Source organism: Polistes dominula, unplaced genomic scaffold (assembly GCF_049000335.1).
Source record: "Polistes dominula isolate Pdom_NZ unplaced genomic scaffold, Pdom_raw_medaka contig_24, whole genome shotgun sequence".
Taxonomy (NCBI): Eukaryota; Metazoa; Arthropoda; class Insecta; order Hymenoptera; family Vespidae; genus Polistes; species Polistes dominula.
The window spans coordinates 8232671-8258488 of NW_028301150.1; the positions used below are offsets into that span (position 1 = coordinate 8232671).

At 38.7% G+C, this 25818-nt stretch overlaps 2 protein-coding genes and 1 long non-coding RNA gene across 7 annotated transcripts in view; 1 reads left to right on the forward strand and 2 right to left on the reverse strand.

The window, feature by feature from the left end:
• MESR6 (misexpression suppressor of ras 6) overlaps positions 1 to 25818 on the reverse strand; it is a 436905-nt gene that overhangs the window by 400374 nt on the left and 10713 nt on the right. The window lies entirely within an intron of this gene.
• Positions 1 to 25818, reverse strand: part of LOC107072771 (misexpression suppressor of ras 6) — a 217544-nt gene that overhangs the window by 61764 nt on the left and 129962 nt on the right. The gene's annotated exons all lie outside the window — the stretch shown is intronic.
• Positions 281 to 24306, forward strand: LOC149030862 (uncharacterized). The gene is made up of 2 exons (XR_016178286.1): positions 281 to 9750; positions 19102 to 24306. It is a non-coding gene; the product is annotated as an uncharacterized LOC149030862 (long non-coding RNA).

Consider the following 25818-nt stretch of genomic DNA (forward strand, 5'->3'; position numbering starts at 1 on the left):
AACCTTTACCTTTCAGAGAAACTTCTCTTCCCTTTACTCCGCTACTGCATTCGACGGTCGTGGCTACACTTTCTCAACTACTTGCTGGCGAAAGTACCGCCACCGACTTTGCGCCTCTTTTATCTTAATTCGTCGTCTAAATGAGAACGAAGTCACGGTTATCGCGGTTCCGAAAAAGAGGAAAGAAAATATCCAGGAATCGTAGACAGCACTTTATAAATTTTCCACGACCATCCCTTTCGTTACTTTCCTCTTTTGACTCTCTCTGTAACTAGATGTATTTTCCTCGTTTAAAAAAAACCTTCATCATACAAATATCTTATTTTTATCTTTTTATGGAAAAAAAATATATATTTGAAATATTAGATAAACGACAAATCCAATCTCAAATTTGACCGATCGTAAAGATTTAAAAAAAAAAAAAAGAAGAAAAAAACAAGAAAACAAAAAACATAACATATAAAAAAATTATGGAATTGCAAGTAAAATAAAAAAAAATAAAACAAAAATAAAAATGAAATAAAAGAATAAGGACTAGGACCGAAGCAAAGATAAAAAAAAATAAAAAAAAAAAATTTCAGAGACCAAGACGATCTCCTTCCTATCCCCTTTTCTTCCCTTTCCCTCTCTTTCTTTCTCATTCATCTCTTGAACCACCGATGCACAAGGAAGTTTCATGAAAATGAAAAATAGCGGGCGAAATGAAAAACTTGGAAATTCCAGGAAAACCGTCGTATGCTGGAAGAGAAGAGAAGAGAATAGAAGAGAAAACCATGGTCGCGAAGAGTACGATACAGTCGCGCGTGCACTAGAGAACGATGTCGTGTATGTGTAAATAAGTGTGTCTGCCGCGCGTGTCTCGTAAGGGTGCCGAAGAAGACACAAGCGCATGCGCGCACGTGGGCGTCAATACGGACCTCCACACGCGCTACCCTTTCTATGTCCTTTGTCACACATATACAAGTTCGTCTACACATATACATACATTTATACATACTCATATATTTACTTCGGATGGAAGGAAAGTATCTCCACCACGGACGGAAGGGATGCTTTTTTATGCTCGGCTGAACTCGAAGTATGGAAAAATATCTCGGAGAGATATAAGTCCCTGCGTTTTTACAACGAACCTCCTCAATTCTGTTTTAATAACGTCGTATCTTTCGATACGAATACTTACTTGTATAAGAGACGAAATCCGTTTGAGACCCGTTCACCGAACTTTTGTTTTGTTTATTTTGTCCTTTCCTTGATTTTACGATAAAGTACATAATAGATATTTTAAAATGTATATCGACTCACAGATTTGTCTACAAATAAGATATCCTTTTTATAAATAGAACAAATATATACAGTACTTCGATTCGACGTTCGTCTCGTCAAAACCAAAAGAAGGTAACGAAACATGCAAGTATATTTTTTAAACGTTTGGTAAAATATTTTTATCTTATCTGTTCATATCATTTCATTCTTTTTTAAAGTTAAAAGGAGGAATGTACATACATATATTTTCTAGGTTCAGATAAAAGTTACTAACTACTTTTTCATCTTTTTTGATGAATGGTAATCAACTACTATTCTATTACTATTACAACTATATTTTTGGAATTTACTAGCCATTATTACTCCATAAGAAGCATTAATAACAGCTTATGAAAATATTATTAATGAAAAGCATATTTTTCCCAAATCTGATTTTTCCTATTAAAAATTTGTTTCACGAACAATGACTCAAATTACCATAAATATTAGTTGGAGACATTTGGCTGAATATATATGATATAGTATAGGAGAAGATTTTACAATCATCAATACTTCTTTTCTTTGATATAAAAGAAATCATTTTTTATCCTCTATCGTGCAAAGAATTATAACTAAATCTTCTTCGTCTTTTATTTCTCATCCCCTTATCCTTTTTGTTACAATAAGAGATGTAGAAAAGATAAGATTCTTTTTTGACTTTCTTTCCTAATACATTAATATGAGACAAGAGTACGTGAGGTACAAATATATTAATGCCATAACCATCCAATCTAGCAAACCTACCTAGCTTCGCCTTAAATATAAATGATCGTGGTGCGAGCGAAGAGACCGGTATACTTTAGTATTCATGCGAAAGTTTGTTGGTCGCCTCATTAACTTTACATGGGTTTCGCCGTGGAAATAGACAGAAAAAGAATGTAAATTACGATGTGAACTACGAGCATCAACAAGTTCAAAATAAAAAAAAAGTAGATAAATGCCTAATAGTTAATATACAGGGTGTCGTGAAGGTCGCTTTAATAAACTGAAAAATAAGAAATTATGTTTGACTATTATTTAATGCAGCGACATCTGTGAACCGATAATTTTAGAAAAGCATTTTAACTGAAGATTTGAAATGAAAAACAAATTATTGTAATTTTATTAATTATCCAATATTGCTTTTTTACTATGCTATTATAATTTTATTATTGCTATTTTTTCCCAACAATAAGTTATTGCAACAACCTGTATACATTAATGTTCTTAGATTTCAAACCTACAATAATTACAAATATTATTTGTAACTTGATACATTTTTGTAGCGAACATTCGAATCACAAATAAGTTCTTGTTTTATTTTTTAAATACAATTTTAATGTAACATTCGAATAGAATTCGTATGGTACTTTAGCAATGTCAAATAGACATATTTCTTGTCTTGTTTGTTCCTCCATGATGAAGGGCACATCGTATTTGCAAATACAGTACTGGTACAACGTTTGCCTATATGGACACGGTCAAAATGTAGCTAATATCGAGAGAGACTAATGCTAGGAGGGAAACATATATCTATGTTTATACGTTTAGCATAATCTGAAGCATTGTGCTCTATGAACTAGTTAGAGATACTTGCGACGAAGTTATCCTTTGATCCGAACTATAATAAAGCCAACACAGTTAAAAATACATTAACACAAAACAGGTTAAAACGTTACAGTGCACATTTCGAAAATTACAAAAATTATGTATGCATGTGTGCACACATGTACATATGATTTAGAATAAATATGTATATATGGATGTATGTATGTATGTTGTGGGTTGCTATTTATTCGCAATGCGTCTGGCTGTAGCAACGAGCCCTCCGAAAGTGAATATTTTAAATGAACCACGACCCTCCGATAATTTGCCAACGAGAGTAAACGGCCAAAGAGCTATCAACATCGCTAACTACCGGGTGTTTGATGAATCGGAACCTTACAGTATCCGCGTGACATATGCTCAGTGAGCGTGAAAATAGTTGTATATGTGCACGCATGACCGCACTGATTTCATCAGTCCCCTTTTGGACGGATAACCAATAAAAAGATGGTTCAAAGGAAAATAGAAAAGAAGAAAGTAAAAGGAGAAAAATAGAAAGAGGAAGAGAAAGAGAGAGAGAAAAAGTAAGAAAAAACGCGACGATTCAAGTTAGAACTTTTTAAGCACATTAATCAATATCAATGGGGACGGAAGTTTACGCGGGCTTCGTGGAAAGAAAAAAGGAAGAAGAGAATTAAAAAAAAAAAGAAAATAAAAAAGACGAGCAACAGAAAGTAGCATCCAGGCAGCTCTCGCTAATTTCTTTAAAGTAGTTTGGCAATTTATTATTTTCCAATTTTCCGCGAACTTCTGCCGAGCGGTGCATGTACAGCCGTTTTCAAGCTTCCACGTTATTCTATCTTTTCTCCTCTCTTCTTCTCTCAATAAAAAGAGAGGAAAAATATCATGCCAAAGGAAACCAGATTCGCAAAAAGCAATCAAGATCCGTCCGGCATTGCACTGTCTTCTTTGTATCTAACATATTTTCATTCGTAAACGAACTCATACATTTTCGGATTTGAAAAATAAGAAGAAAAAATTGAGAAATTCAATGCGAACGACGAGAATGGCCGAAGTTAAGTTGAAATAAGCTTGACCGATAGCTAAATAGGAGTCTTATGCATTAACAGGTTTACTTTATCCCAATTCTATTGACGGTATATTGAGTTCACGAAAAGTCGAAACAAATTTCATTACGGCTTGGCTCAACTTAAAACCACGACTCATCGAGTCGATTGTTTCTCTCTTTTCCTCATTTTCTCTTACTCTCATACTCTCATCGTTCAGAAGAGGCAACGTATCGCGTACACTCAACCACTTTTCCAGCAAATTTTTCCTCCGCTAACGACCCGCCGATATTTGAGCGGGGTAAAAGCCAACATGATCGCGCAGACGAGGCAAGTTTGGGCTAACAAGGGCCTCCTCTCTTGAATAGAAAGAAAAAACCAAATGAGAACGCGAGAGAAAAAGAAGAGGGAAAGAGAGAGAAAGAGAGAAAGAGAGAGAGAGAAAGACTCGGATACACGGGTAGGTATGTAAATCTCGTTCGAAGCGGAGCGAGGAGAGGCGAGGTGAAGCAAGCACGGTGGTGGTGCCCTCCGAGCGAACTCCTCTCTCCTCCGACCCTCTCCTGAGTCAGGTTCTTTCGCGGGCCGCCGGGCGGAAGGGGAGCCGGGTTTTAACCCTTTTTCCAGCTATCGATTTTCAGCTCGAGACGGATGAGAGAGGACTCGCCCATGTGCCTTCGGCCACTCTGGCTCTACATTCGACTCCGCTTGACTACTTTCAACGACCTGCCCTCTTCCCTCTTTCTCTTCTCTCACCTTCCATCCGCACCGACTCAACATCCTCATCCTCATCTTCATCCTCATCCTCATCCTCATCCTCATCCTCATCCTCATCCTCATCCTCATCCTCATCCTCATCCTCATCCTCATCCTCATCCTCATCCTCATCCTCATCCTCATCCTCATCCTCATCCTCATCCTCATCCTCATCCTCATCCTTATTTTTCTTTTCCCTACCTTCCTCCATCCTTTTTTTCACGGCATCTTTTTCAAGTGAAACCTTAAACAATACCCAACCCAGCTCAATCGCTCTTTTTCTTCCATTTTTCCTCGATCGATAATAATTCATCATTTTTACGAAAGACGTTGACAAAGAAAGCTCGCGAACAAAGAAGTTAACACGAACAGGCGAGAAGAAAGCTGCTATGAATATTATCCTTTAAACATTATCGATATCATGAACACGCAAGATGATATTGCAACCTACCATCTAACTACCTACCTACCTACAAAGCTACCTCTTTAACATTGTCCACCGTACTACGACTAAGTGCCAAAATTGTACATCTACTAGGAACGATATAGAATCGTGTCGTTCAGCTCACGATACACGATTTATTTTCCTGCGATAAAACGCCACTCTTTCGATGGTCTTCGTTCGTTTTGCGTATATCGAGTAGATACGCTGTAGAGGAAAAAAGAAAAAGAAAGGGAAAAAAAGTCAAGGCGAAGGGTGAGGGAATTTTGATTGATTGCCAGGGTGGAGTCTAACACACGAGAACGCTTGACTTGCGCAGATAGAGCACGTGCGTTTTACACACGCATGCGGAACATACGACGAAAAGAAACGAAGGAGGTCGCTTCTTTTCCTGCCTTTGGAACGTATGCGCGTTGCGGGGGAGGTTTCTTCTCTAAGATGGTAGCCAACGATTCCCAACATCCCTCTCCGTTACTTTCTTTTTCTCCCTCTCTCTCTTTCTCTCTCTTTTTCGTTAGAAAGGAACGTGTAAGCGCGCGCGTTGGCATGCAAAGCCGTATATCTTGTAAAAGTCATACGAAGGAAACTGGTGCGTTTAAATGTGCGTGTGGGTGCCCGTAGTAGTAGCAACAGTAGCTATAGCAGCGGCAGTTATATTAGTATTAGTAATGGTGGTAGTAGTGGTAGTAGTCTAGCTACAGACATGTCGAGCACACACATTGAGAAGGGGGTGAGCGAGGGGGGGGGCAGAGACCAATCGGAAGCAAGCATTCTTTACCCAACGACGTATCTTGAACGCATGCCTCACGTACGAGGCGTGGTTTGGGGCCACCCCAACCTCCAAAGCTAGACGCTTTTTTTTCACGAGCGTTGCATTTTGTGCCCCCGCGGAGAAACGAACTACCTCCCCATACTAATGTCTCGACTCTGCGCTATCCTTCTAACTTCGTAGAGATAGAGACGAAAGGATCGAGAAATGCGTTTTAAAATGTTCACGATAAAGTATTGATTGTTATGAACTATATCACAAAAGACGGCAATCGATCATTCTTATTTATATACAAATCATGGTTTTATTAATATAAAACTATTATTTTTTCTTTTTTGAAACACAGAAACTCGATTAAATAAGGAAAATAAATTGAAACGTTCCACGACTTCTTTCTTTAAGCTTTTCTTAACTTCATATAAAAGAAGAAGATAGAGAAAAAAAAGTGGAAACTGTAGATTGTTCCGTAGCCTAAGGGTAGCATCGAGCAATTTGAAAATATCCATGAACTTCTCGACAGTAGCCCGGTCGCGAACTCGGTACGACGTCGACGTACGATAATACACGCTCGTATGCTGATAGACACGTGGGTGGAGTGATAAAGACAGAAAGAGAGAGAGAGAAAGAGAGAGAGAAAGAGAGAGAGAAAAAGAGAGAAAGGGAGACGCCTCGGACCCGGTGCACGTCGGGAGAGATCTCTCATTATGCATTCCTTTCAAGCGGCCGTCATTATTTTACATATTGCAGGAGGAGGCGTACTGGCACGGTACTGACTGCCTTTGCCAATTTTTTCAGCACGGCAAAAAGGAACAGCCGGCAATTTGGTACCACGTCGGAGTTCCACGTATGCATGTATACGCGTAAAGGGCTCTGGCTTCGTAGATAGGTACGTAGAAGAAATATGTACCTACGTAGTACGTAGGTACAGTTTGCGTTTCTGTGTAGACAACACCACCGGCTACCACCGTCTAACGATATCGTTGGAATTTAATGTGTTTCATTCGAAAGAAGTCCCGCGGCTTCGAAGATAGGGACTAGTACAAAAGGAAGGACGATCGCGTTATGGAAGATACCCTTAAAAGGTAATATTAATTTACACCAGATGATATCGTTTTGTGGTCGACGTGTTCGTTGATGCAGTGATCGATGATAAAGTACTATGTAGAGTGACAAACAGGAAGGAGGAAAGAGAGAGAAAGAGAGAGAAAAGTGACGTGGAGGGAGGATAACGTCCGTCGTTGAAATGACCAAGAGGTGAAGATATAAATTCTAAATTATGAGAACGAGAAGGTATCTCGCTTAACCGTTTCGTTCTATAATCGAATTCGCTACTAGACAAATTAATCCTTCGAGACTACAAACGAATTTCCGTTAGCAATGCATATTGTTAAGATACGATGGTAAAGAGTTCCTATCGACTGAATGGAAATGAACGATTCGAAAATTTTTTATCTGTAAAATTAACGTCGACTTGAGTAACATGTTGCTCAGGAGGATAATAGAATACTCACTAAGATTATAATATTCTAATCTATAAGTCAATCGTAATGCGTGTCTATCAGGGACGAGTTGACGCGACTCGCGTAGGAGTAAGACAATTATTTGTGTTTCACTAGTGGACTAACTTGCTTGGCAACGAAATAAAAGAAAATAAATGAAAGGCAATCAAAGTGTTTAGAAAGCGCATACATCCTAAGATATCGAAGGATCTTTGAAGAATGCTTCCTTGTGTCTAGAATTACGCTAGTCTACGAGTCATTCCTATATAAATCAAATTACACACATGTACAACGATCAACGGAAAATTAAATGAACTATATGAAATCATTTGAATAATAAATTGTGGTAGAATCGCAAATTTATCGCGAAAGAAAAAGAAAGTAGGAGATGGAGGAAGAAAAAGATAGAAATTAAAAATTTAAAACGACTAAAGCTTTACTTGCTCGTTATAATTTCGAATTTCAGACTCTGTCCTTCAAAATAATTCTTACTTGATTCGTAGAAATTATTCGACTCGTTTATTATATCCAGTATCAACCAATTAAAATATAAAACAAACTAATCTTATCCTAATAACTTACTTTAACGAATCACGTTACGCTATTTATTTTGAAAATATCATTGTAAATCAAATAAAATGATCTAAAAGTGATTTAAACAGATTGATGAAACATTATCTTGGAATGTAATTTCATTAGTGTGATTTCAATAATAGAAAATCAAATAAACCCCTTATAGTACCATATGCATTAAACGTTTTTTTTTCTTAATTGAAAGTTCAAATACTTGCAATGATAAACACAATCGTATTTGCTACAAATACATCTATTTCAACAATGTTGTTAATAAATCTACAATAAAATACAAAATAAAATTCATTCGTTGAAAAAATAATGTTCAATGAGAAATATGACGTTGAAGAAAGAATGCAAAAAAAAAGGATAAAAAAAACAAGAAAGAGTAATCCTTGTTCGGATCGACGTACAGCGAAGAAAAGGGGTCGATGGACTATAGAAATCTCGATGGAAAAAGTCGCTCAAGATTCGATGAATCGAGTTTGGCTGGGCATTACGGGGGAAGATCTTTTTCGAGGGAAGAATCGAAACGGTCTGTTTATCGGGGAGAACGAGGACCGTGGCTCGCGTTGCAAGTGGCTAAGCCACCTGTGCACGAAGACCGATAAATCTCAGCGGCGAATCTCGAAGAAGGAAGGAAGAAGAAGAAGGTTGTAACAGGCCGGCCTATATGTATGGTAATATCGACAGGGAGGTCCTGCGAGCCAATACCTTGCTCTCGTATACGTATTATACGGTGGTAGCAAAAAAGAATGAGAATAAGAAGAAAGAAGATGGATGAAAGATGGAGAAGGAAGGAAGATACGGAGGATGAAGAAGGAGAAGGAGAAAAAGAAAGAGAAGAAGAAGAAGAAGAGAAGAAAGAGGAAGAGGAGACCGAGTTTGAGATTGCGGGAGAGAAGTCGAAGAAAGAGAGAAAGAAAGCAAGAGACAATCGAGAATGCGCAGGTCCTGTAGCAAGCCGCTTCTTTCTGGGTTTCCTTTTCTTCTTTCTCTCTCTCTCTCTCGTCGTCGTCGTCGTCGTCGTCGTTAGACTACGAGCGAGAAGTTATGGCACGAAAGAGCTCCGCGTGGAAAAGAACGAACAAGATAGAAAGGTTTGAGGGAAGAGAGGGAAAAAAAATCGCGAGGATAGTAGAAGGGAAAAAGAAGGGAGTAAAACATGAGGAGGAGGAAAAGGAGAGGAACCGCTAGCGCTCTTCTGGTAAGCATAGAGGAACGAACGTTACGAGGGAGTATAAGAGAAAGACAGAGAAAAAGAAAGAAAGAAAGAAAGAAGGAGGAAGAGAAAGAGAGAGAGGGAGAGAGAGAGCGACGTCGCCCAGGCAACGGCTCTGCCACCTTATTGGATATGTTGAGCAATTTATTTTATTTTTCCCCGTTCCCCCCTCTATAGCAAAGAGGAAGAGGACCACCTTCCACCTACCTACACTATCCTCTGCACACATCGACGCCATTTTCCAATATCGCGTCAAGCGGCCGCTATGCTCTCTTTCCACTTTTACCATCCCACCTTTACACTTTTCTCTCCTACCTCTTTACCCCCTTTCCGTCCTCCCACCCTTTCACCCATCTCGGAAGGAAAGAAGAAAAGGGGATAGGCAAAGAAGATCGAGAGGGGTTAGGTGGTCCTAGGAAAAAGAGAAAAAAGGGGGGAGGTGGTTTCGAGAAAGAAGACTGGGGTGGTTAAAGAAAGAGGAGATAGCTCAGATAGAGTGGTTGCGGGTGGAAACGAGGGGCGATGCCAATGTCGGAGTCCCGGAGGCTGGGGGTTTGGATATATAACTACAACTCCGGCAACAAGAACGAAGTTAGGTGAGAACCGTACGTTCCTTTACCCGTAAATTGGCAATATTCATGCCTAAGCTACGTAGACGGGGTGATAAAGTCTGTAGTATTCGTATGAGTTACACCGATCGATCCTACAATCGAGAATGTTTCAACAATTTCTACGAAATATTTTCGCAAAAGCGCTCAAATAAATAATTCCTGGCTGTTCAATACTTTTATGCTACTCTGAGAACAGGAATGGAATTATAACCATGTGAATAATTTTACTCAAAATTCGTTATTTCAAAAGCAATAATTTTTCTTTGATAGAAACAAATTAAATTATTTTAAGTCAACGTAAGCACGGTTAGTAAGATGGATGGGTGATCATTTAAGAAAAATAAAAAACCATTTGCTGTTCTTGACCTGAGAGAGACAGTAAAAAAACGTAACCTCTTTGGTAATATTTGATGGGAGTAAGAAGATGTTCATAGAGAAGTGACACGAGCTTATAAAAGGGAAAGTAAAATGACATATATAATTGAACTATTTTGTTTACTGGTTGACAACACAAACTCAATTTGTATGATCGGAAAGAAAATTACGAAATTTTAGATCGAAGAATTATTCTTTCCTTTTTTGTATTTCATGCACTTTTTATTTCTTTTATTATTTTTGTTATTATTGTTTCGCTGTATATATTTAAATATTCTCAGTATGGTACGATCTCCGCGTGCGGTAAACTTTGTTGTCGTTTATTGTCAGTTATTACTGAAGTTCTTTTAAAAGGAACGTAAAACCCACGATAACCTTGCCCGACTTTCGCAGGTGTTTCCTATAGAAGTTATTCTGAATTAGTGCTTGTATTCGTGAATAGCAAGCTCCTATTTATCTTCAACGAGTTGCGTGATGCGAATGGTAATGCACGGGTAATTACTTAATGCTCGGTTGCGTACAAATATCGTGTGGAGATTTGTAAAAGAAATTATATAGGTATCACGTGATTTAGAATCTGTTAAAGGAGAAAGAAATTATTCGAGAAAGTGGTGACTCTTAAAATCGATTCGTTGAAATATTCGTCGTATTTTTAAACGTATTTACCAAAGCGCAAAGATCAATTGACCGATTGGCAATAACATTTGCGATAACAAAGAAAAGCATCGAGAAAAAATGGAAGCTGCTTCACAGGCCTCCGTAAGCTCTCAATTAATGTAAACTTTTTGCGAGTAAAAATCGCTTTAAAATTACTTGGCCCCTCTTTCACCAAGCATCTATCTCAGTTTTCGTTCTGCGTACTCGTCGTCGTCACCACCCTCTTTTTCCTGTTCTCTTTCTCTTTCTCTTTCTCTTTCTCTTTCTCTTTCTCTTTCTCTTTCTCTTTCTCTTTTTCACTCTCTATCCTCTTTTTCTCCCTTTGCGCCGACTTTCAAGGAGCGAAGAAGCCGTGTTGGGGAAGGTGGCTTTAGAAGTTCGAACGATATTCAAACTTTTAAAATATGTCAAATTATTTTCCTTTCAGAGGAGCTGTCGTCTAAATACATTTCCATCTCTCACGATGTATTTAAATACACAAGATTATAACGTAGGGCACTGCCGCCATTCCATGAATACTATAAATCTTTCTGTAACGTCCTCTATTTCTCTCTCTTTTTCTTTCAACTCGCTATGAATACTTACTCTTCTTCGAGAATTCAAAGACGAATATCCGCGAAAGATGGTATTCCGAAAGTTTATCGAAACTCTCTCGTATTTCGATTACGAGCAACAAAGTGAGTAATTGATTTTACTTAAAAATAGATGCTAGCCGATGAAAAAAATCCAAATATCGTTCGAAATATGAACTTATCTGTTCACCATTTCTGTATTTTGATTTTGCCTCCTTCGACTTATCGAAGGAATATAAGTACAGCAAAAGTACCCTATATGTACTTATTTTTTATAGTAATTGATGTTATGATTCACTGGTACAGAGAACAAAAATTTTCTTTTATTTGGAGTAACTTGATTTTCTTTCTCTTTCTCGTACGTCATATTACCAATCGAGAACGAAAAAACGAGAAAGAGGTTGAATGCAGTGCGACTTTCTCACAGTTAGTGCAAATAAGTAAAGTGAGGAATACCTAAGATTGGTAGGTAGGTAGGTAGGTAGATAGTTAGTTAGGTAGGTAGGTAGATAGGTAGGTTGGTAGGTAGATAGGTAGATAGGTAGATAGATAGGTAGATAGATACGTAGGTAGGTAGATAGGTAGGTAGGTAGGTAGATAGGTAGATGGGCAGATAGATAGGTAGGTAGAGATAGATAGGTACGTAGCTATCCACGCAATTACATTAGACTCACAGCATATAGGCGACAACTCTTTGTGCGCCGACTGGATATCAAAGCTCGGCATGTACACTGCTCGTTCCAATTGTGTCTTACCCCCTGCCTCTCGCCACATTGGTCCCTTTCTTTTCTTCGTCTTCCTCTCTCTTTTTCTCTCTCTTTTACATTCCCTATCTAACTTTATTTTTCTCTATAGCAAAGCGATAGAGTTCTTGTCTTTCCTCCACTCTATATCCTGCACTTTACTTCGTAACGCGGTTCTTCCGCCAAGTGAAAGTAGCCTCCTTCTTTCTTTCGTATTTCCCTCTTTCTCTTCTTCCTTTTTTCTCTTCTTTTTCCTATGCTCGCAAACTCGTGTTGCCTCGCCTTCGTCTTCTCCTTTCGTAACCACTCCTCCGTTTGTTTCCCTCGAAGAAGATAATTTCTTCCAACGTTCTTTTTCATTTTCTTTGTTCGATTTCTCCTTTAACGTTCGTACAAGAGAAGATAGATGAGAAGAGGCGAAAAGCTTTTGTCAAATAAGAAAGAAAGATACTGAATTGTAGGAAGAGTACGATGATTTACGTCATGCCTCGTTGAATAGGAACGTTGTCGCGTGCGTTAAAACGGCTGATCGAGCGCTAGCTGTTATTCGATAGAAACGTATTTCTTCCAAGATCTTTGCAAAAGGAAGAATTAAAGAAAGGGAGAATATAGTTGAGGAAAGAGGAGCGACAAATTGTCATAGTGGGTGGATCCCACGCGTACGAGAAGCAGTTAACTTTATTGCAGGAGCCCGGGAGTTTTTAATATCGCTTTGGCGCGGACGCGTCTTGCCAACTGACAAAAGGAAAAAAAAGAAGGTGTTAATGGAGAACGTTTTTGCTCTAACGACCGTAGAGAAGAGTTGGTGGGTGGAGAAAGCCGAAAGGGCCAAGATTATAGGAGAGACACCGAGAAGGAGGACCGTCGCGTTTCTGGCGCCTATAAACATCTCTCTTTCTCTTTATCTTTCTCTTCCCTCACACTCTTCTTGGTCACGCTCGACGAATTCTATGCTTTTTAGGAAAGATATGCTGCAAAATAAGAATACCGTAGATTTCTTTTCTTGGTGGAATTTTAATGCTCCTCTTGCGTTAATGTAGAACGATACCGAGTGATTACTTGTAAAGCGATGATAACTTCACGTGTGTGTGTGTGTGTGTGTGTGTGTGTGTGTGTGTGTGTGTGTGTGTGTGTGTGTGTGTGTGTGTGTGTGTTCATTTACTATTCGGATAAGAAATAGAAAATATCCGTTTAACTCATGACTATATTTATGTATCGTTCAATATTTTCGTTTTCTTCTTCCGTTAAAATACTCTTCTTACTACAGAAACAAATAACTCTCGAAAAGATAGAAAATAAAAGATAAATGGAGATCGGAGGTTAGTGCCAACGAGTCGACCTTTTAAATCCGATCACTTCTTGTGGAGCGTGAGGATTCGTAGAGTTTAGAACGTTTGTATTACGGTCGAGAATATTAGATTCTTACGTTGCTTTGTAAAAATGTTTCTTTGGATGACAATAAGGATGATAATCATAATAATAATATATATTTACTATTATTTTTCTATTACGAGAGCAACGCTCGAAAGTATGGCACTTGAAAGTTGAGTAATTTCATTAGTCTTGAAAGATTCTCGCGAATTAATTAAAAGTATTCAGTGCACTATAAATAGAATGCCTATCGACAATTAGCCAGAGCGCTAATTCTTTCTATGTAGTTACTTTAACGATAGTAAAAAGTTGAGGAGAAGTACGCAAGATCGTAGTAGAAAGGAAAGAAAATAAGTCGAAGCTCGCATGTCTGCGGCTTTTTAGTAAGATACCAATGATATCTTGGGCAATAAAATGTTTGCTTTTTATGGCTATTCTCTCCAAACGAACTATATAAAAGTCCTCTTAAATTATTCTTTTAAACGCGCCGAGCTGTCGTGAACGTTCGTCTTGTAATTTCGTCAATCCCCACTCCTTTTCTTTTCTACCCACCCAGTCAAATTTACCTCATAATATACCCTATATCTCAGTTTTCGTTTATATCTTATTATACATGCTCGAAAATATTTATCTACTTCCTTTTCCACTTAGGTTAGTGTTTTCTCTTTCTCTCGGAAATTCTCATTGGTAAGTTCATACCGGTGCGTACATTTAACTGCGGAAAGCCTCTTCTTGCCCTTCTTCTATCCAGAAGTACCCGTCTACCTTCATTACAGTTATCTACGAAGAGACCACAAAGCTTCAAATGAAATTTTCACCTCCCCGTTGTGTGCCACGGCACGAAGCGTACTTACCTACCTACCTACCAACCTACCTATCTATCTTCTACCTACCCGGCAAAGTGCTTAAAGAAAATACAAATTTGTTACTTTCTACTAGCAAAATTACATTCAACTTCTCACACTAAAGCGATTACAATACTTTTATCTTTTGATATGTACTACTCACACTAAATCCATCAGCAAAACGGTCGAGCGAGAAATTCACTTGGTAAGATTACTCTCACCATACTTCAGAGGCATATTGAATGTATATACGAACGAACGATCATATTCATACTATATTGAAGCAACCGACGACTGAAAGATAAAAAGAAAATTTATATCCTAACCATTTGTTATCACACACACACACACGCTCGATTTATATTACCCTATAATCATACGGATCAATATAAAGCATTTTGCTAGACAGTAAAACTCCTCCTTCTTGCCCTTCGATTCTTCAACTAGTTGTTGGCACGCTTGGAGAGAAACACAGGTGTACTATATAAATTCGGACGCTAGTAAATACAATGGAATTATATATGAGCTGTAGTGACTAACGATAATATCGGAGAACGATTTTTCATAGATATCGAAGGCTGCTTAAGATTTATTTGTGTTAAAGAACAAGCACCACGTATATAAGCATGTGTTATGCATATGTATATATCCACGTACATATATATATACGTATACTTATACTTGTATACATGCGTGCATGGTAAAGGCGACGATCTTTGGGTACGTTACCGGATGTAATTCTAGTAGTTGACGAGCGATCATTACCAGAAGCCAACCGGTCGCGGGGGCGTGTGGAAACAAAGGAGAGAAGGGAAAGCTTCGACCGCACGAAGAGTTACGCAACTCTTTGCGTTTCGAGGAGTACAGTCTGTCGGTCATTACAATTTCAACATCGCCATTAATGAAGATAATTAGGCGCGATCATATTCTTTCCTTTCTCAGGCAGCATAATTCGTAAAGAAGAAAATACTGGCTGGGTTATTCAATGGATAGTACAAAGGATAAGAGAGAGAAGAGAAAAGCATAGTATAATGCACCGGCACGTAAGTTCCGTTAAAAACACAAAGACCACCGAGGGAAGATTATGGAACAAAATAGTCTGTAGACCTTCTTTATAGCCATCTATCGCGACGAGAAATCTCTAAGTATAGATGCAAAAAGTGGCGCGATGCGCACCTAAGATTGCCATGTTTGGTCTGCGTGCTAATCGGATACGGTGTATTATGTAAATACAATAGCGAAATAAAGAATATCTTTAAACTCATATTTTTCGCGATCAAATATGAAAATCTGTGTAATACAAAAAGTTGGATTACATTGATGAAACCTAATTATAGATATCTGTGAATGAAAATACATATGTCTAGTCGCAAAAAAGAGGAAAGCAATAATACCAGGATTTCCTAAATATCAAAGGACTTGTATTATACGTCGGTGAGACAAGAAGTTTGAACGAGTACTCGAACGAAAGTAAAACGATTTTACCGTGTCCTCTCGAACCGAAGAAAACACTTCTGATGCGAGTAAAGAAAAAGCGTACAAGATCCAGTGGATACGTACATACTTACATACGTATTTTATCCTGAAGAGTCAGAAGAAGAGAGAAAGAAAGAGAGAGTTTCTCATGACGCACGTCAAAGGAAGAAAAACGGAAGAAATAAAGAAAGACAGAAAGAAGGAAGAGGAGCCATTTGTATTCATGTGAAAATATTATCTTACCGCGCATCCTGCCTCTTCAGGATCGCTATTGGGTTTGCATAGATACTTATGCATGAAGGCAACATCGACCGGCATTGTTATGCAACTCGCTGTAGATCCTCAATATAGATCCACGCAAAGATTCATTCGGATTTGAAGAGCTCTGTGCTGGTTCCTCCAAGAGGATCCTCTCTCTATTCTTCTCTCTATCTATCCATCCATCCCTCTCTTTCTTTTTCTCTTTCTCTTTCTCTTTCTCTTTTTCTTTCTCTTTCTCTTTCTCTTTCTCTTTCTCTTTCTCTTTCTCTTTCTCTTTTTCTTTCTCTTTCTCTTTCTCTTTCTCTTTCTCTTTCTCTTTCTCTTTCTCTTTCTCTTTCTCTTTCTCTTTCTCTTTCTTTTTCTCTTTCTCTTTCTCTTTCTATCTCATTTTTCCCTCATCTTGTACGATAAAAAGAACGTTAAAATTCTCTCCTCTGCTTCGAATGTTCACCACCGAGGTACGATCGAATTTCTTCATTAACAAAACAACTTAGATTATATCTTACGTCGATTTCATTCTACGAGTTTTTACAAAAGATTCTACTAACAAATTAAAACGAATCGCTATTTACGAGCGCGAATTGCAATTATAATACAAAATTTCAACATAAATTTTTATAATATAATAATTATTAATCTTTCAAAAAATCAGCTGAAGCCACTAAAGTAGAAAGGGACTGAAAAAGGCGAAATTAGTTATCAATTATCATCCCTGGATGATTATAACATAAGCCGGATTAGCCCTTGAATGAACAAACAAACTGTTAGGATCACTGGTAATTGGGTGGAAATTATTACGTACCTTTTGCTCCCTCTCACTCGGTTTCGTGCACCACGACAACGGCTAAGGGGACATAATTTTCTTTTAGGAAGTAAATTTTATTAATATTATGGGTTGAAACGACTGAAAGATCTGAATTAACGATAAAACTACCAAAACGCAACCGTAGTCGATCCATCGATAAAAACTGGAAGCCATCACAAGCGAATAACCTCTACTGTTTTCTCTTTCTTTCTATACATCTATCCCTCTTTCTCGTACATAGTTCTTATCGTAAAGAGGTCCAGGATAATCAATGAGTATCCTGTTAGCGTTCACATCGAATTGATTACGCAACACTCGTACCTTGATATTCCAACGAGGGTATATTTCATGAAAGAGAAAGAGAGAAGGAGGGTGAACGGGAGAGAGAGGAAAAGTGGAACAGGAGCAAACTGATAGAGTGAGAGCGAGAGAGAGAGAGAGAGAGAGAGAACTTCGACAGACGGCTGCCGCAACATTTATTGGACCCTCGCATGCCGGTGTCCAATCAATAATTACGCAGAGTTGGATTAACGTACAGGCTGCGTTGAAAGCACTTGCCGGCTGCAATGACCAACATCGACAAACATTTTCCGTTTGGATCTGTTTACGAAGAAGGATAATTAGCAGACCGTCAAAGCTATCGGTATGAAGGAAGAGAATCATGCATGAAATACTAGTATGTAGTAAGTATACACAAAAAATAGGGAAATTAAATAAATTTCGATGGAAACCATCTGACGTCTTGGATGTAAAATAATTCTAAGTTTTATTCGAACCCTTTAAATAAGAACTAAGCCAACTTATCGAAGATAAACTATTACATTGTCTACCTTGTTTGGGCAAGTTAATTCAACCCCACGAAAACGTATAGGATTCCAAGTGGACCGCTTGATGATGATCAAAACAGAGTGAAACTTGCTCCGTGAATAGGTACAATAGCCTTTTAAAAGTACCTATAGGATACTCGTGTTTCAAAGGAGTGCGGTCCATCTTGACCTTCCGCGAAACAGCCACCCACGGTGCAACCACTATGGGGTTCCATGGCGACCCCCAATCAAGGTTAATCCGGAAAACAGCGACGTCGTGCCTCCCAGCTATGGTCTGTCTTGAATGACCACTTTCAGAGACTATCTATTACAGGTTCATAGCTAACATCATTATTATCTCGTTATCATCGTTAGACAGAGCTGGAATTTCTTGCCGTACATCAGCTCTTCCTTTCTATCGTCATCATGTCGATTATCCTTGACGTTATTATCCATCAGTCTATACCTTAGCTATAAATAAAATCAAACGTACGATCGTTCTGATAAAAAGTAGCGGAGCAAGAGTCCTCTTTATTACACTTGTCTCATTACTGAAGTACAAAAACAAGCTGCATAGGACTATATCAAGGTATAGATCGTTATCCCGTTTTGGATTTCCTCTTTGATAAAAAAAAGTTACAATCGAATCTTCAATGAAAAGATACGTGCGAACCACCATTACCAATTTCAGCATGGTATCGATCAAGAATACGTCGAAAATATTTGTGACAGAATACGAGGTTATTCTTATGATAGAAAGAAGAGAGAAAAAGAAGGGATGAAAAGCGAAAGGATAGATAGGTTTAGTGAATACCCATGTACGTGGAAGAGTAAGAAAGATAGAGACAGAGATAGAAAGAAAGAAAGAGAACGTGAGGCGACTCGACTAACGTATGAGATTATATTACACCCATGTGGTCTGCGAAAGAAATTCAAGAGGTCAATTTCGATTAAATTTAATCTTGTGCAGGCTTCTAATCGGCGCCATAACGAATCTGGAGGACGCCTCGTATAAATCATTTACGTAGTCCCCTAATTTCTACAAAATCTTCATTACCTTCCTAGAAAAAAGTCTGTGATTTCGATGGAAATGGATTTGCTTCTATCATATTTTTTTTAAACGTTTATTATCGTAAATTTAAATGAAAAAACAAGAATTTTAAAAAATGAAGAAAAAAGAGGAAAATGTTTAGTAAATACATATATCGAATAACAAATCGATATGTGGGAGGAGAAAAAGACTGGAATCCGTTTGAAGTCATACGATCGCTATTCGTTAGTCATCTGTACTGTAACAAATTTGTAATGGCAGAATAAACTGCATGTTTGCAAGTGATTACGCCAATTATGGGTAATACCGTCGTGCACATCCACGGCTGTTTATATTTGACGCAATCGTACGTGCCTTTACTCATATGCTTTCAGATACGAGTACAGCGTGGTCTGCACCCAACCCATACGAACGAGCCCGTACCTAAATCAACAACCACGGCCTACGCGTTCGAACCAATCCTGCGGTACACCGCATGAAAAAAAAGAAAGGCCAATGACAACGTCGTCGTAGTGCGCGCCATGTTTTTACTCTTCAGTCGTTAAACCGAAAATATGCACAAAACTACTGACAATTAGGTTTAACTTTAACTTTCGAAAAATGTCTATCTTATTTTTATCATTAGCAATATAAATTTAAGTATATTAATAATCAATTTAATTTGAATGACATCACATTTTACGTTTAAATGATTTTTTTTTCCCGTTGAAAAAACAAATGCTTGTAGAAAACCGAATAAAATTTGACAGATAGCATGGGGAAAAACGAGAGTTACATCTGTTAGGCTGGAATTATCGTTTCATAGCTTCACGCTCGAGCTATGTCGTAGGTCCAATTATAATATTGTAATTATACTTCGAACCGTGGCATTATTAAGGTTACTCGCGCAATACGATACAAGACCAATGCTTCTCTTAGAAGGCGTGGCATCGGTTCAAATTATATCTAGCCTCCTCTTCCTGGTCGAGAAAATGAATAAACCTGTTTCTATTCTCCCCTTTTAAGGACTATAACATAACTATCTATGAATGTGCGTGTATGTTTCCCATTATTTGCGGATAATGACAAATGAACACAGACCTTTTCATAAAGCTTGTTACAAACAGTTTTTCGAAATAACATTTCAATACGAATTAAGCCGATGATTTTTATCATTTTTCGAAAGATCATCAATATTCTACTTTTTTGGTTTTGTTTTTTGATAAATTTGCAAATTAAAAAAGGGTTTACGTTGTTCTCTGCAAATCCACAAGATCCTTTAACTTCCTTCCGTCCTTTTTGCAAAAGGTAAAGAGAAAGAGAGACAAAGATTTTCTTAAGCGAAGGAAGAGGACGCGCCTTTATCGTCTTTTAATGGAAAGGTAAATAGCGTTCAGGAAATTTGCGCTTTCAAGGCGTCTCCACAAGATACAAAAGCATGCAGGAAATTCTAAGCAAAATAGCCGGTGTAGGATCTGCTAATTCAATAGAAACTATTTACAGTACCATTACCCGCGAACATCGTCTCAATGGCGATGCCATTGGCTCTATACACATCGAAGTATATACGAGAAAGGCGTATTCTATCTTCGTTTGGTACTTAGGCAATGACTTATACAGTTGCGTCTGATAAAAATTGCATGTTACTCTTACAACGAATATTTCTTAACAATCATTAATAGTTAATAAATGAAAATAGAAAAACTTCTATCGGAGATCGAAACATTTCTTCGACAGAATAAGTTTCGGCGCGTATAGGAAAATTTGTCAATTCGTAAATATGTTCAGATATTTCACCGGTTTTATTTTTATATATAAATATATTTATACAAAGTATCAACAAAAATGTGCATTTGTTACAATATAATTTTAAAGTAAATCATCAAATTGAAATAGATTCGCAAGTTGAATAATAGCACGAATTGTTTGTTCCTCGATTGAAAGCAGTCGAAGAAGAAAATAATAATACAGCAGCAAAATCACGATCGTTTTAGAAAACTTGCCCGGAAGGCAACGTACTTATAAAGAGAAGAAAAGAAAAGACGAGCGAGCAATTCGTTCATACAAATATACACCGAGTGGTACCGTGCAACGACGCATACATACATACATACATACATACATACATACATACATACATACATACATACATACATACATACATATCCATATATACAGGTATATACGGATATACATACATCCGTCCAATTACTTAAAGCTTCGGCAAGATTCTTTCTCTGACTGTTTGCAGACAACTTTCTTGCCCTTTTCTCTTCTTCGCCTACATCGCATCCTGCAACTTCTTCCCTTCTGATGCTCGATCTTACGTTCTTTCTTTGACTGCATCTTCTTCTTCCATCTTAGTGAAAGGGCGGTATAGGAAGGAAAGCATTTAATTGCACGATATCGAATTCCTCGTAAGAATGGTGAACGTGAAGCGAAGGAATCTGCATCGAACTTATAATAGAAGAACGAAGAGGACGAAAACGAGTACGCTTTCGAAAGAAGCGGAAATCAAGAACTTGCTCCCATCGAGTAAGCGATACGTGCATACTGATCAGAGTACCCAATAAATGCTTCTTCGTTCCTCGTATCTCAGTAGGATGAATAAAATTTCCTCTAAAGTCATGAGAGAGAGAGAGAGAGAGAGAGAAGAGAGAGAAAGGTAAAGAGAAAGAAGTATATAGAACATAATATTTTAAGTAATCGTATGATCCAATGTCCGGTTACTAAGATACTAAAAAGGATAAATAAAATCTAATAAATCACCAAAGGAATATTTATTACATCCGTAGGAAAATCTCAAGACGCTGGTCCATCCAATTTCCGTTTTCCTCCTTCTATCCCTAAATTGCTATCCCTATAAAGATGACGACAACCATGCGTTTGCGTATACGCGCATATCGTACTACCGCTCTTTCTTTCTCTCTCTCTTTCTTTCTTACTTTCTTTCTCTCTCCCCCATTGTCTCTATCTACCTCACTCGTCTCATCCATGGATATCATCCTCCCCTAGTCGCGCATCGAGAGGCACAATTTCCGCTACACTTCCGACAATGCTTCCATTGTCCGATATAATCAGAAGATAATAATATCGTGGCCAAAATATATCTCTGGATGTGTTAGCAGAGTTCGCACACTGTTCATTCTCTCGATGACCACAGAAAATGGCGTAGGTATATACTAGGCTCGTAACGATGCGTCGCGACGCATGCACGAAGACGAGCTTCGTTTGTTCTACGATTCCAATCATCCAATCCGCACACGTATGCGTATCCTACATAATACCTACATCATCGTGGAATAGTATGGGAGCATTCGTACGATGCTCTAGCGTGAATTCATGCAGGACGGTTTGATGTATACGCGAGAGCGTATTCGTATCGTGCGTAAATTAGTACGGGAATTAGTGCGCTATAGATATTTGTACGTATATATTATATACATATACACATATACCACTACATAATATATATATATATATATATATATATATATATATATATATCTTGACGTGATATATGTACAGATATATATATCGTCTACAGACGTCTACCAGATCGTTGCATAATATTGACCCCGCGTGTCGTGACTTGTAAATACGGTGTAACGACTGACGCGTATATACGCACTAATGGAGCCGTAGTGTCGATTTAGTAGAAACGTAATAACGAATGAACGAAAGAGATAGAAAGGAAAAGAAAGAAAGAAAGAGAGAGAAAGTCGATTGTAGATAGGGTAATGAATTAACGAAGATAAGACAGGTATATACGCGAGCCTTTACGCTTGTCAGATGTTATACACGCGGACGAATATTCTACCATTCGTGTAAGTAACGCAGCACTACTCTCGAACATTCAACGATTCTCGATATTTACATGATTGCACGTAATGCCTTGAATTTTAATCAGATCGATGCTGTACAGAGAGAAAACGCATGTGCATCAGAGAGGCTCTCGAAGTGCAGACGGTTCGGTACTCGCGATTACTCCTAACTCTGACGCGATCACGTACGACATGGGGATATGTACACATCAATATGTACTAGCTATGTACGTATTGTAGGTATACAGGCAAGCATATGTACTTGACTACATATGTGGATCTCCCGAAGGTGGATTGTAATTTGACCAAGCGTACCTAATCGTCTTCTCTATACATGATTCTAAGTCATACATAAATTATAATATACCAACATATACATATAATACATAAACGTATAATAAGTTCTAGTGTGCAGCAAATTCGGTCTAATTTTTGAAAAACATCACTAAACTAGTAATATCGATCGAATTAATGATATTTCTTGCAACATCGGAGCAAAGGTCCAGCGGCATATACGATTCGCACAATATATATAACTCTTATTCGTTATAGTGAAAAAAAAGATGAAGAAAAAGATCATAAGCGAATACGAGGATTCACGTGGCCAAGAACAATTCGACGGATATATTAGAAATTTTACGAGCGTCCATCTCTCAAATCGAATTACGGATAAAAGATATTAGCGATGGCGTGCATCGGGCAAAGTAAAAATGCGCGTGCGCACACGCACAAAACTACACATATATCGCTCAGTATACTCGCAATCGCATATGCGGCCATACCTCTACGTGTCATGCATAAATGATATATGCATGCCATGAATAACTCTGTTCACCGCACAATGTCCGACCGAAGAAAGACGCGATCTCTCCGTCCCTCCACCCATCCTTACCCTCTTGCTCTTTCTCTCTCTATCGCTCTTTTACTTTCACTTCCACAGGTATCAAATTAATAATTTTTCAGACGGAACAATTTTCGGTCAGCAAAGAGACTCCACTATTCTTGCGCTAATTGCGAATAAGCGAGGCGCGGAAATCTTCGATCGGAAACCATTCGTAAATCAAACTGAGAAAGACAGAGAGAGAAAGAAAAAAAGAGAAGTAAAGTAAATTCAGGTAAGTTTATCCTACTATTGTTTCTCGAGGTTCAATCTCCTGTAGCTACTATGAAATATATAAATGAAAATGAAATGAAAAAGTAAAAATAAACAAAAAGAAAAGAATAAAAATGATTATAAAAAGAACCGACGTTACAATGTAATTGTAAAATACAAGATGTCTTTACTGATATTACATCAAAGAAAAATAAGGATTCGCGTATATATATGATAAAACGTCCAGCTTAGAAGAATACATTTGCACAGTCTTATACGTGTATACACAGGTAGGCACGGAAGCGGACGAATAGCACAGAGCGTTGTATGCATAGATCTAGTAATGTAAAGTTAGACTCGGGAGTTAGACGAAGAGCATTGCTAAGAGTCGGGAGTATGTAATGCGTTTGCAGGTAAGCAAAGGCGCAATTATACGTAGATACATAGAATTAGGCACACAAGGAGACCGACGACGAGTCATGGTCTCGCACCTGCTGCCCCGACCGAATGGCAGACTCATCCTTCTATTAATCGACGTTGCACCGGATAGCGTGCGGACAAGTAACGCATGGATGGATGGATGGATGGATGGATGGATAGATGGATGGATGGATGGATGGATGGATGGATGGATGGATGGATGGATGGATGGATGGATGGATGGATGGATGGATGGATGGATGGATGGATGGATGGATGGATGGATGGATGGATGGATGGATGGATGGATGGATGGATGGATGGATGGATGGATGGATGGATGGATGGATGGATGGATGGATGGATGGATGGATGGATGGATGGATGGATGGATGGATGGATGGATGGATGGATGGATGGATGGATGGATGGATGGATGGATGGATGGATGGATGGATGGATGGATGGATGGATGGATGGATGGATGGATGGATGGATGGATGGATGGATGGATGGATGGATGGATGGATGGATGGATGGATGGATGGATGGATGGATGGATGGATGGATGGATGGATGGATGGATGGATGGATGGATGGATGGATGGATGGATGGATGGATGGATGGATGGATGGATGGATGGATGGATGGATGGATGGATGGATGGATGGATGGATGGATGGATGGATGGATGGATGGATGGATGGATGGATGGATGGATGGATGGATGGATGGATGGATGGATGGATGGATGGATGGATGGATGGATGGATGGATGGATGGATGGATGGATGGATGGATGGATGGATGGATGGATGGATGGATGGATGGATGGATGGATGGATGGATGGATGGATGGATGGATGGATGGATGGATGGATGGATGGATGGATGGATGGATGGATGGATGGATGGATGGATGGATGGATGGATGGATGGATGGATGGATGGATGGATGGATGGATGGATGGATGGATGGATGGATGGATGGATGGATGGATGGATGGATGGATGGATGGATGGATGGATGGATGGATGGATGGATGGATGGATGGATGGATGGATGGATGGATGGATGGATGGATGGATGGATGGATGGATGGATGGATGGATGGATGGATGGATGGATGGATGGATGGATGGATGGATGGATGGATGGATGGATGGATGGATGGATGGATGGATGGATGGATGGATGGATGGATGGATGGATGGATGGATGGATGGATGGATGGATGGATGGATGGATGGATGGATGGATGGATGGATGGATGGATGGATGGATGGATGGATGGATGGATGGATGGATGGATGGATGGATGGATGGATGGATGGATGGATGGATGGATGGATGGATGGATGGATGGATGGATGGATGGATGGATGGATGGATGGATGGATGGATGGATGGATGGATGGATGGATGGATGGATGGATGGATGGATGGATGGATGGATGGATGGATGGATGGATGGATGGATGGATGGATGGATGGATGGATGGATGGATGGATGGATGGATGGATGGATGGATGGATGGATGGATGGATGGATGGATGGATGGATGGATGGATGGATGGATGGATGGATGGATGGATGGATGGTGAAGCAAACGTCGTCCTATCAGCTTCGTTAGCACTCGATAGCAATCCAAAGGTGTTTATGAGAGTTACGCTGATAAATTCGCGAATAACGCGAAAAAAATGGCGGATAGTGAAGTTCTTGTAATTTTTATAGAATAAACTGAACAAAGAAGATAAGAGATTACTTAATCT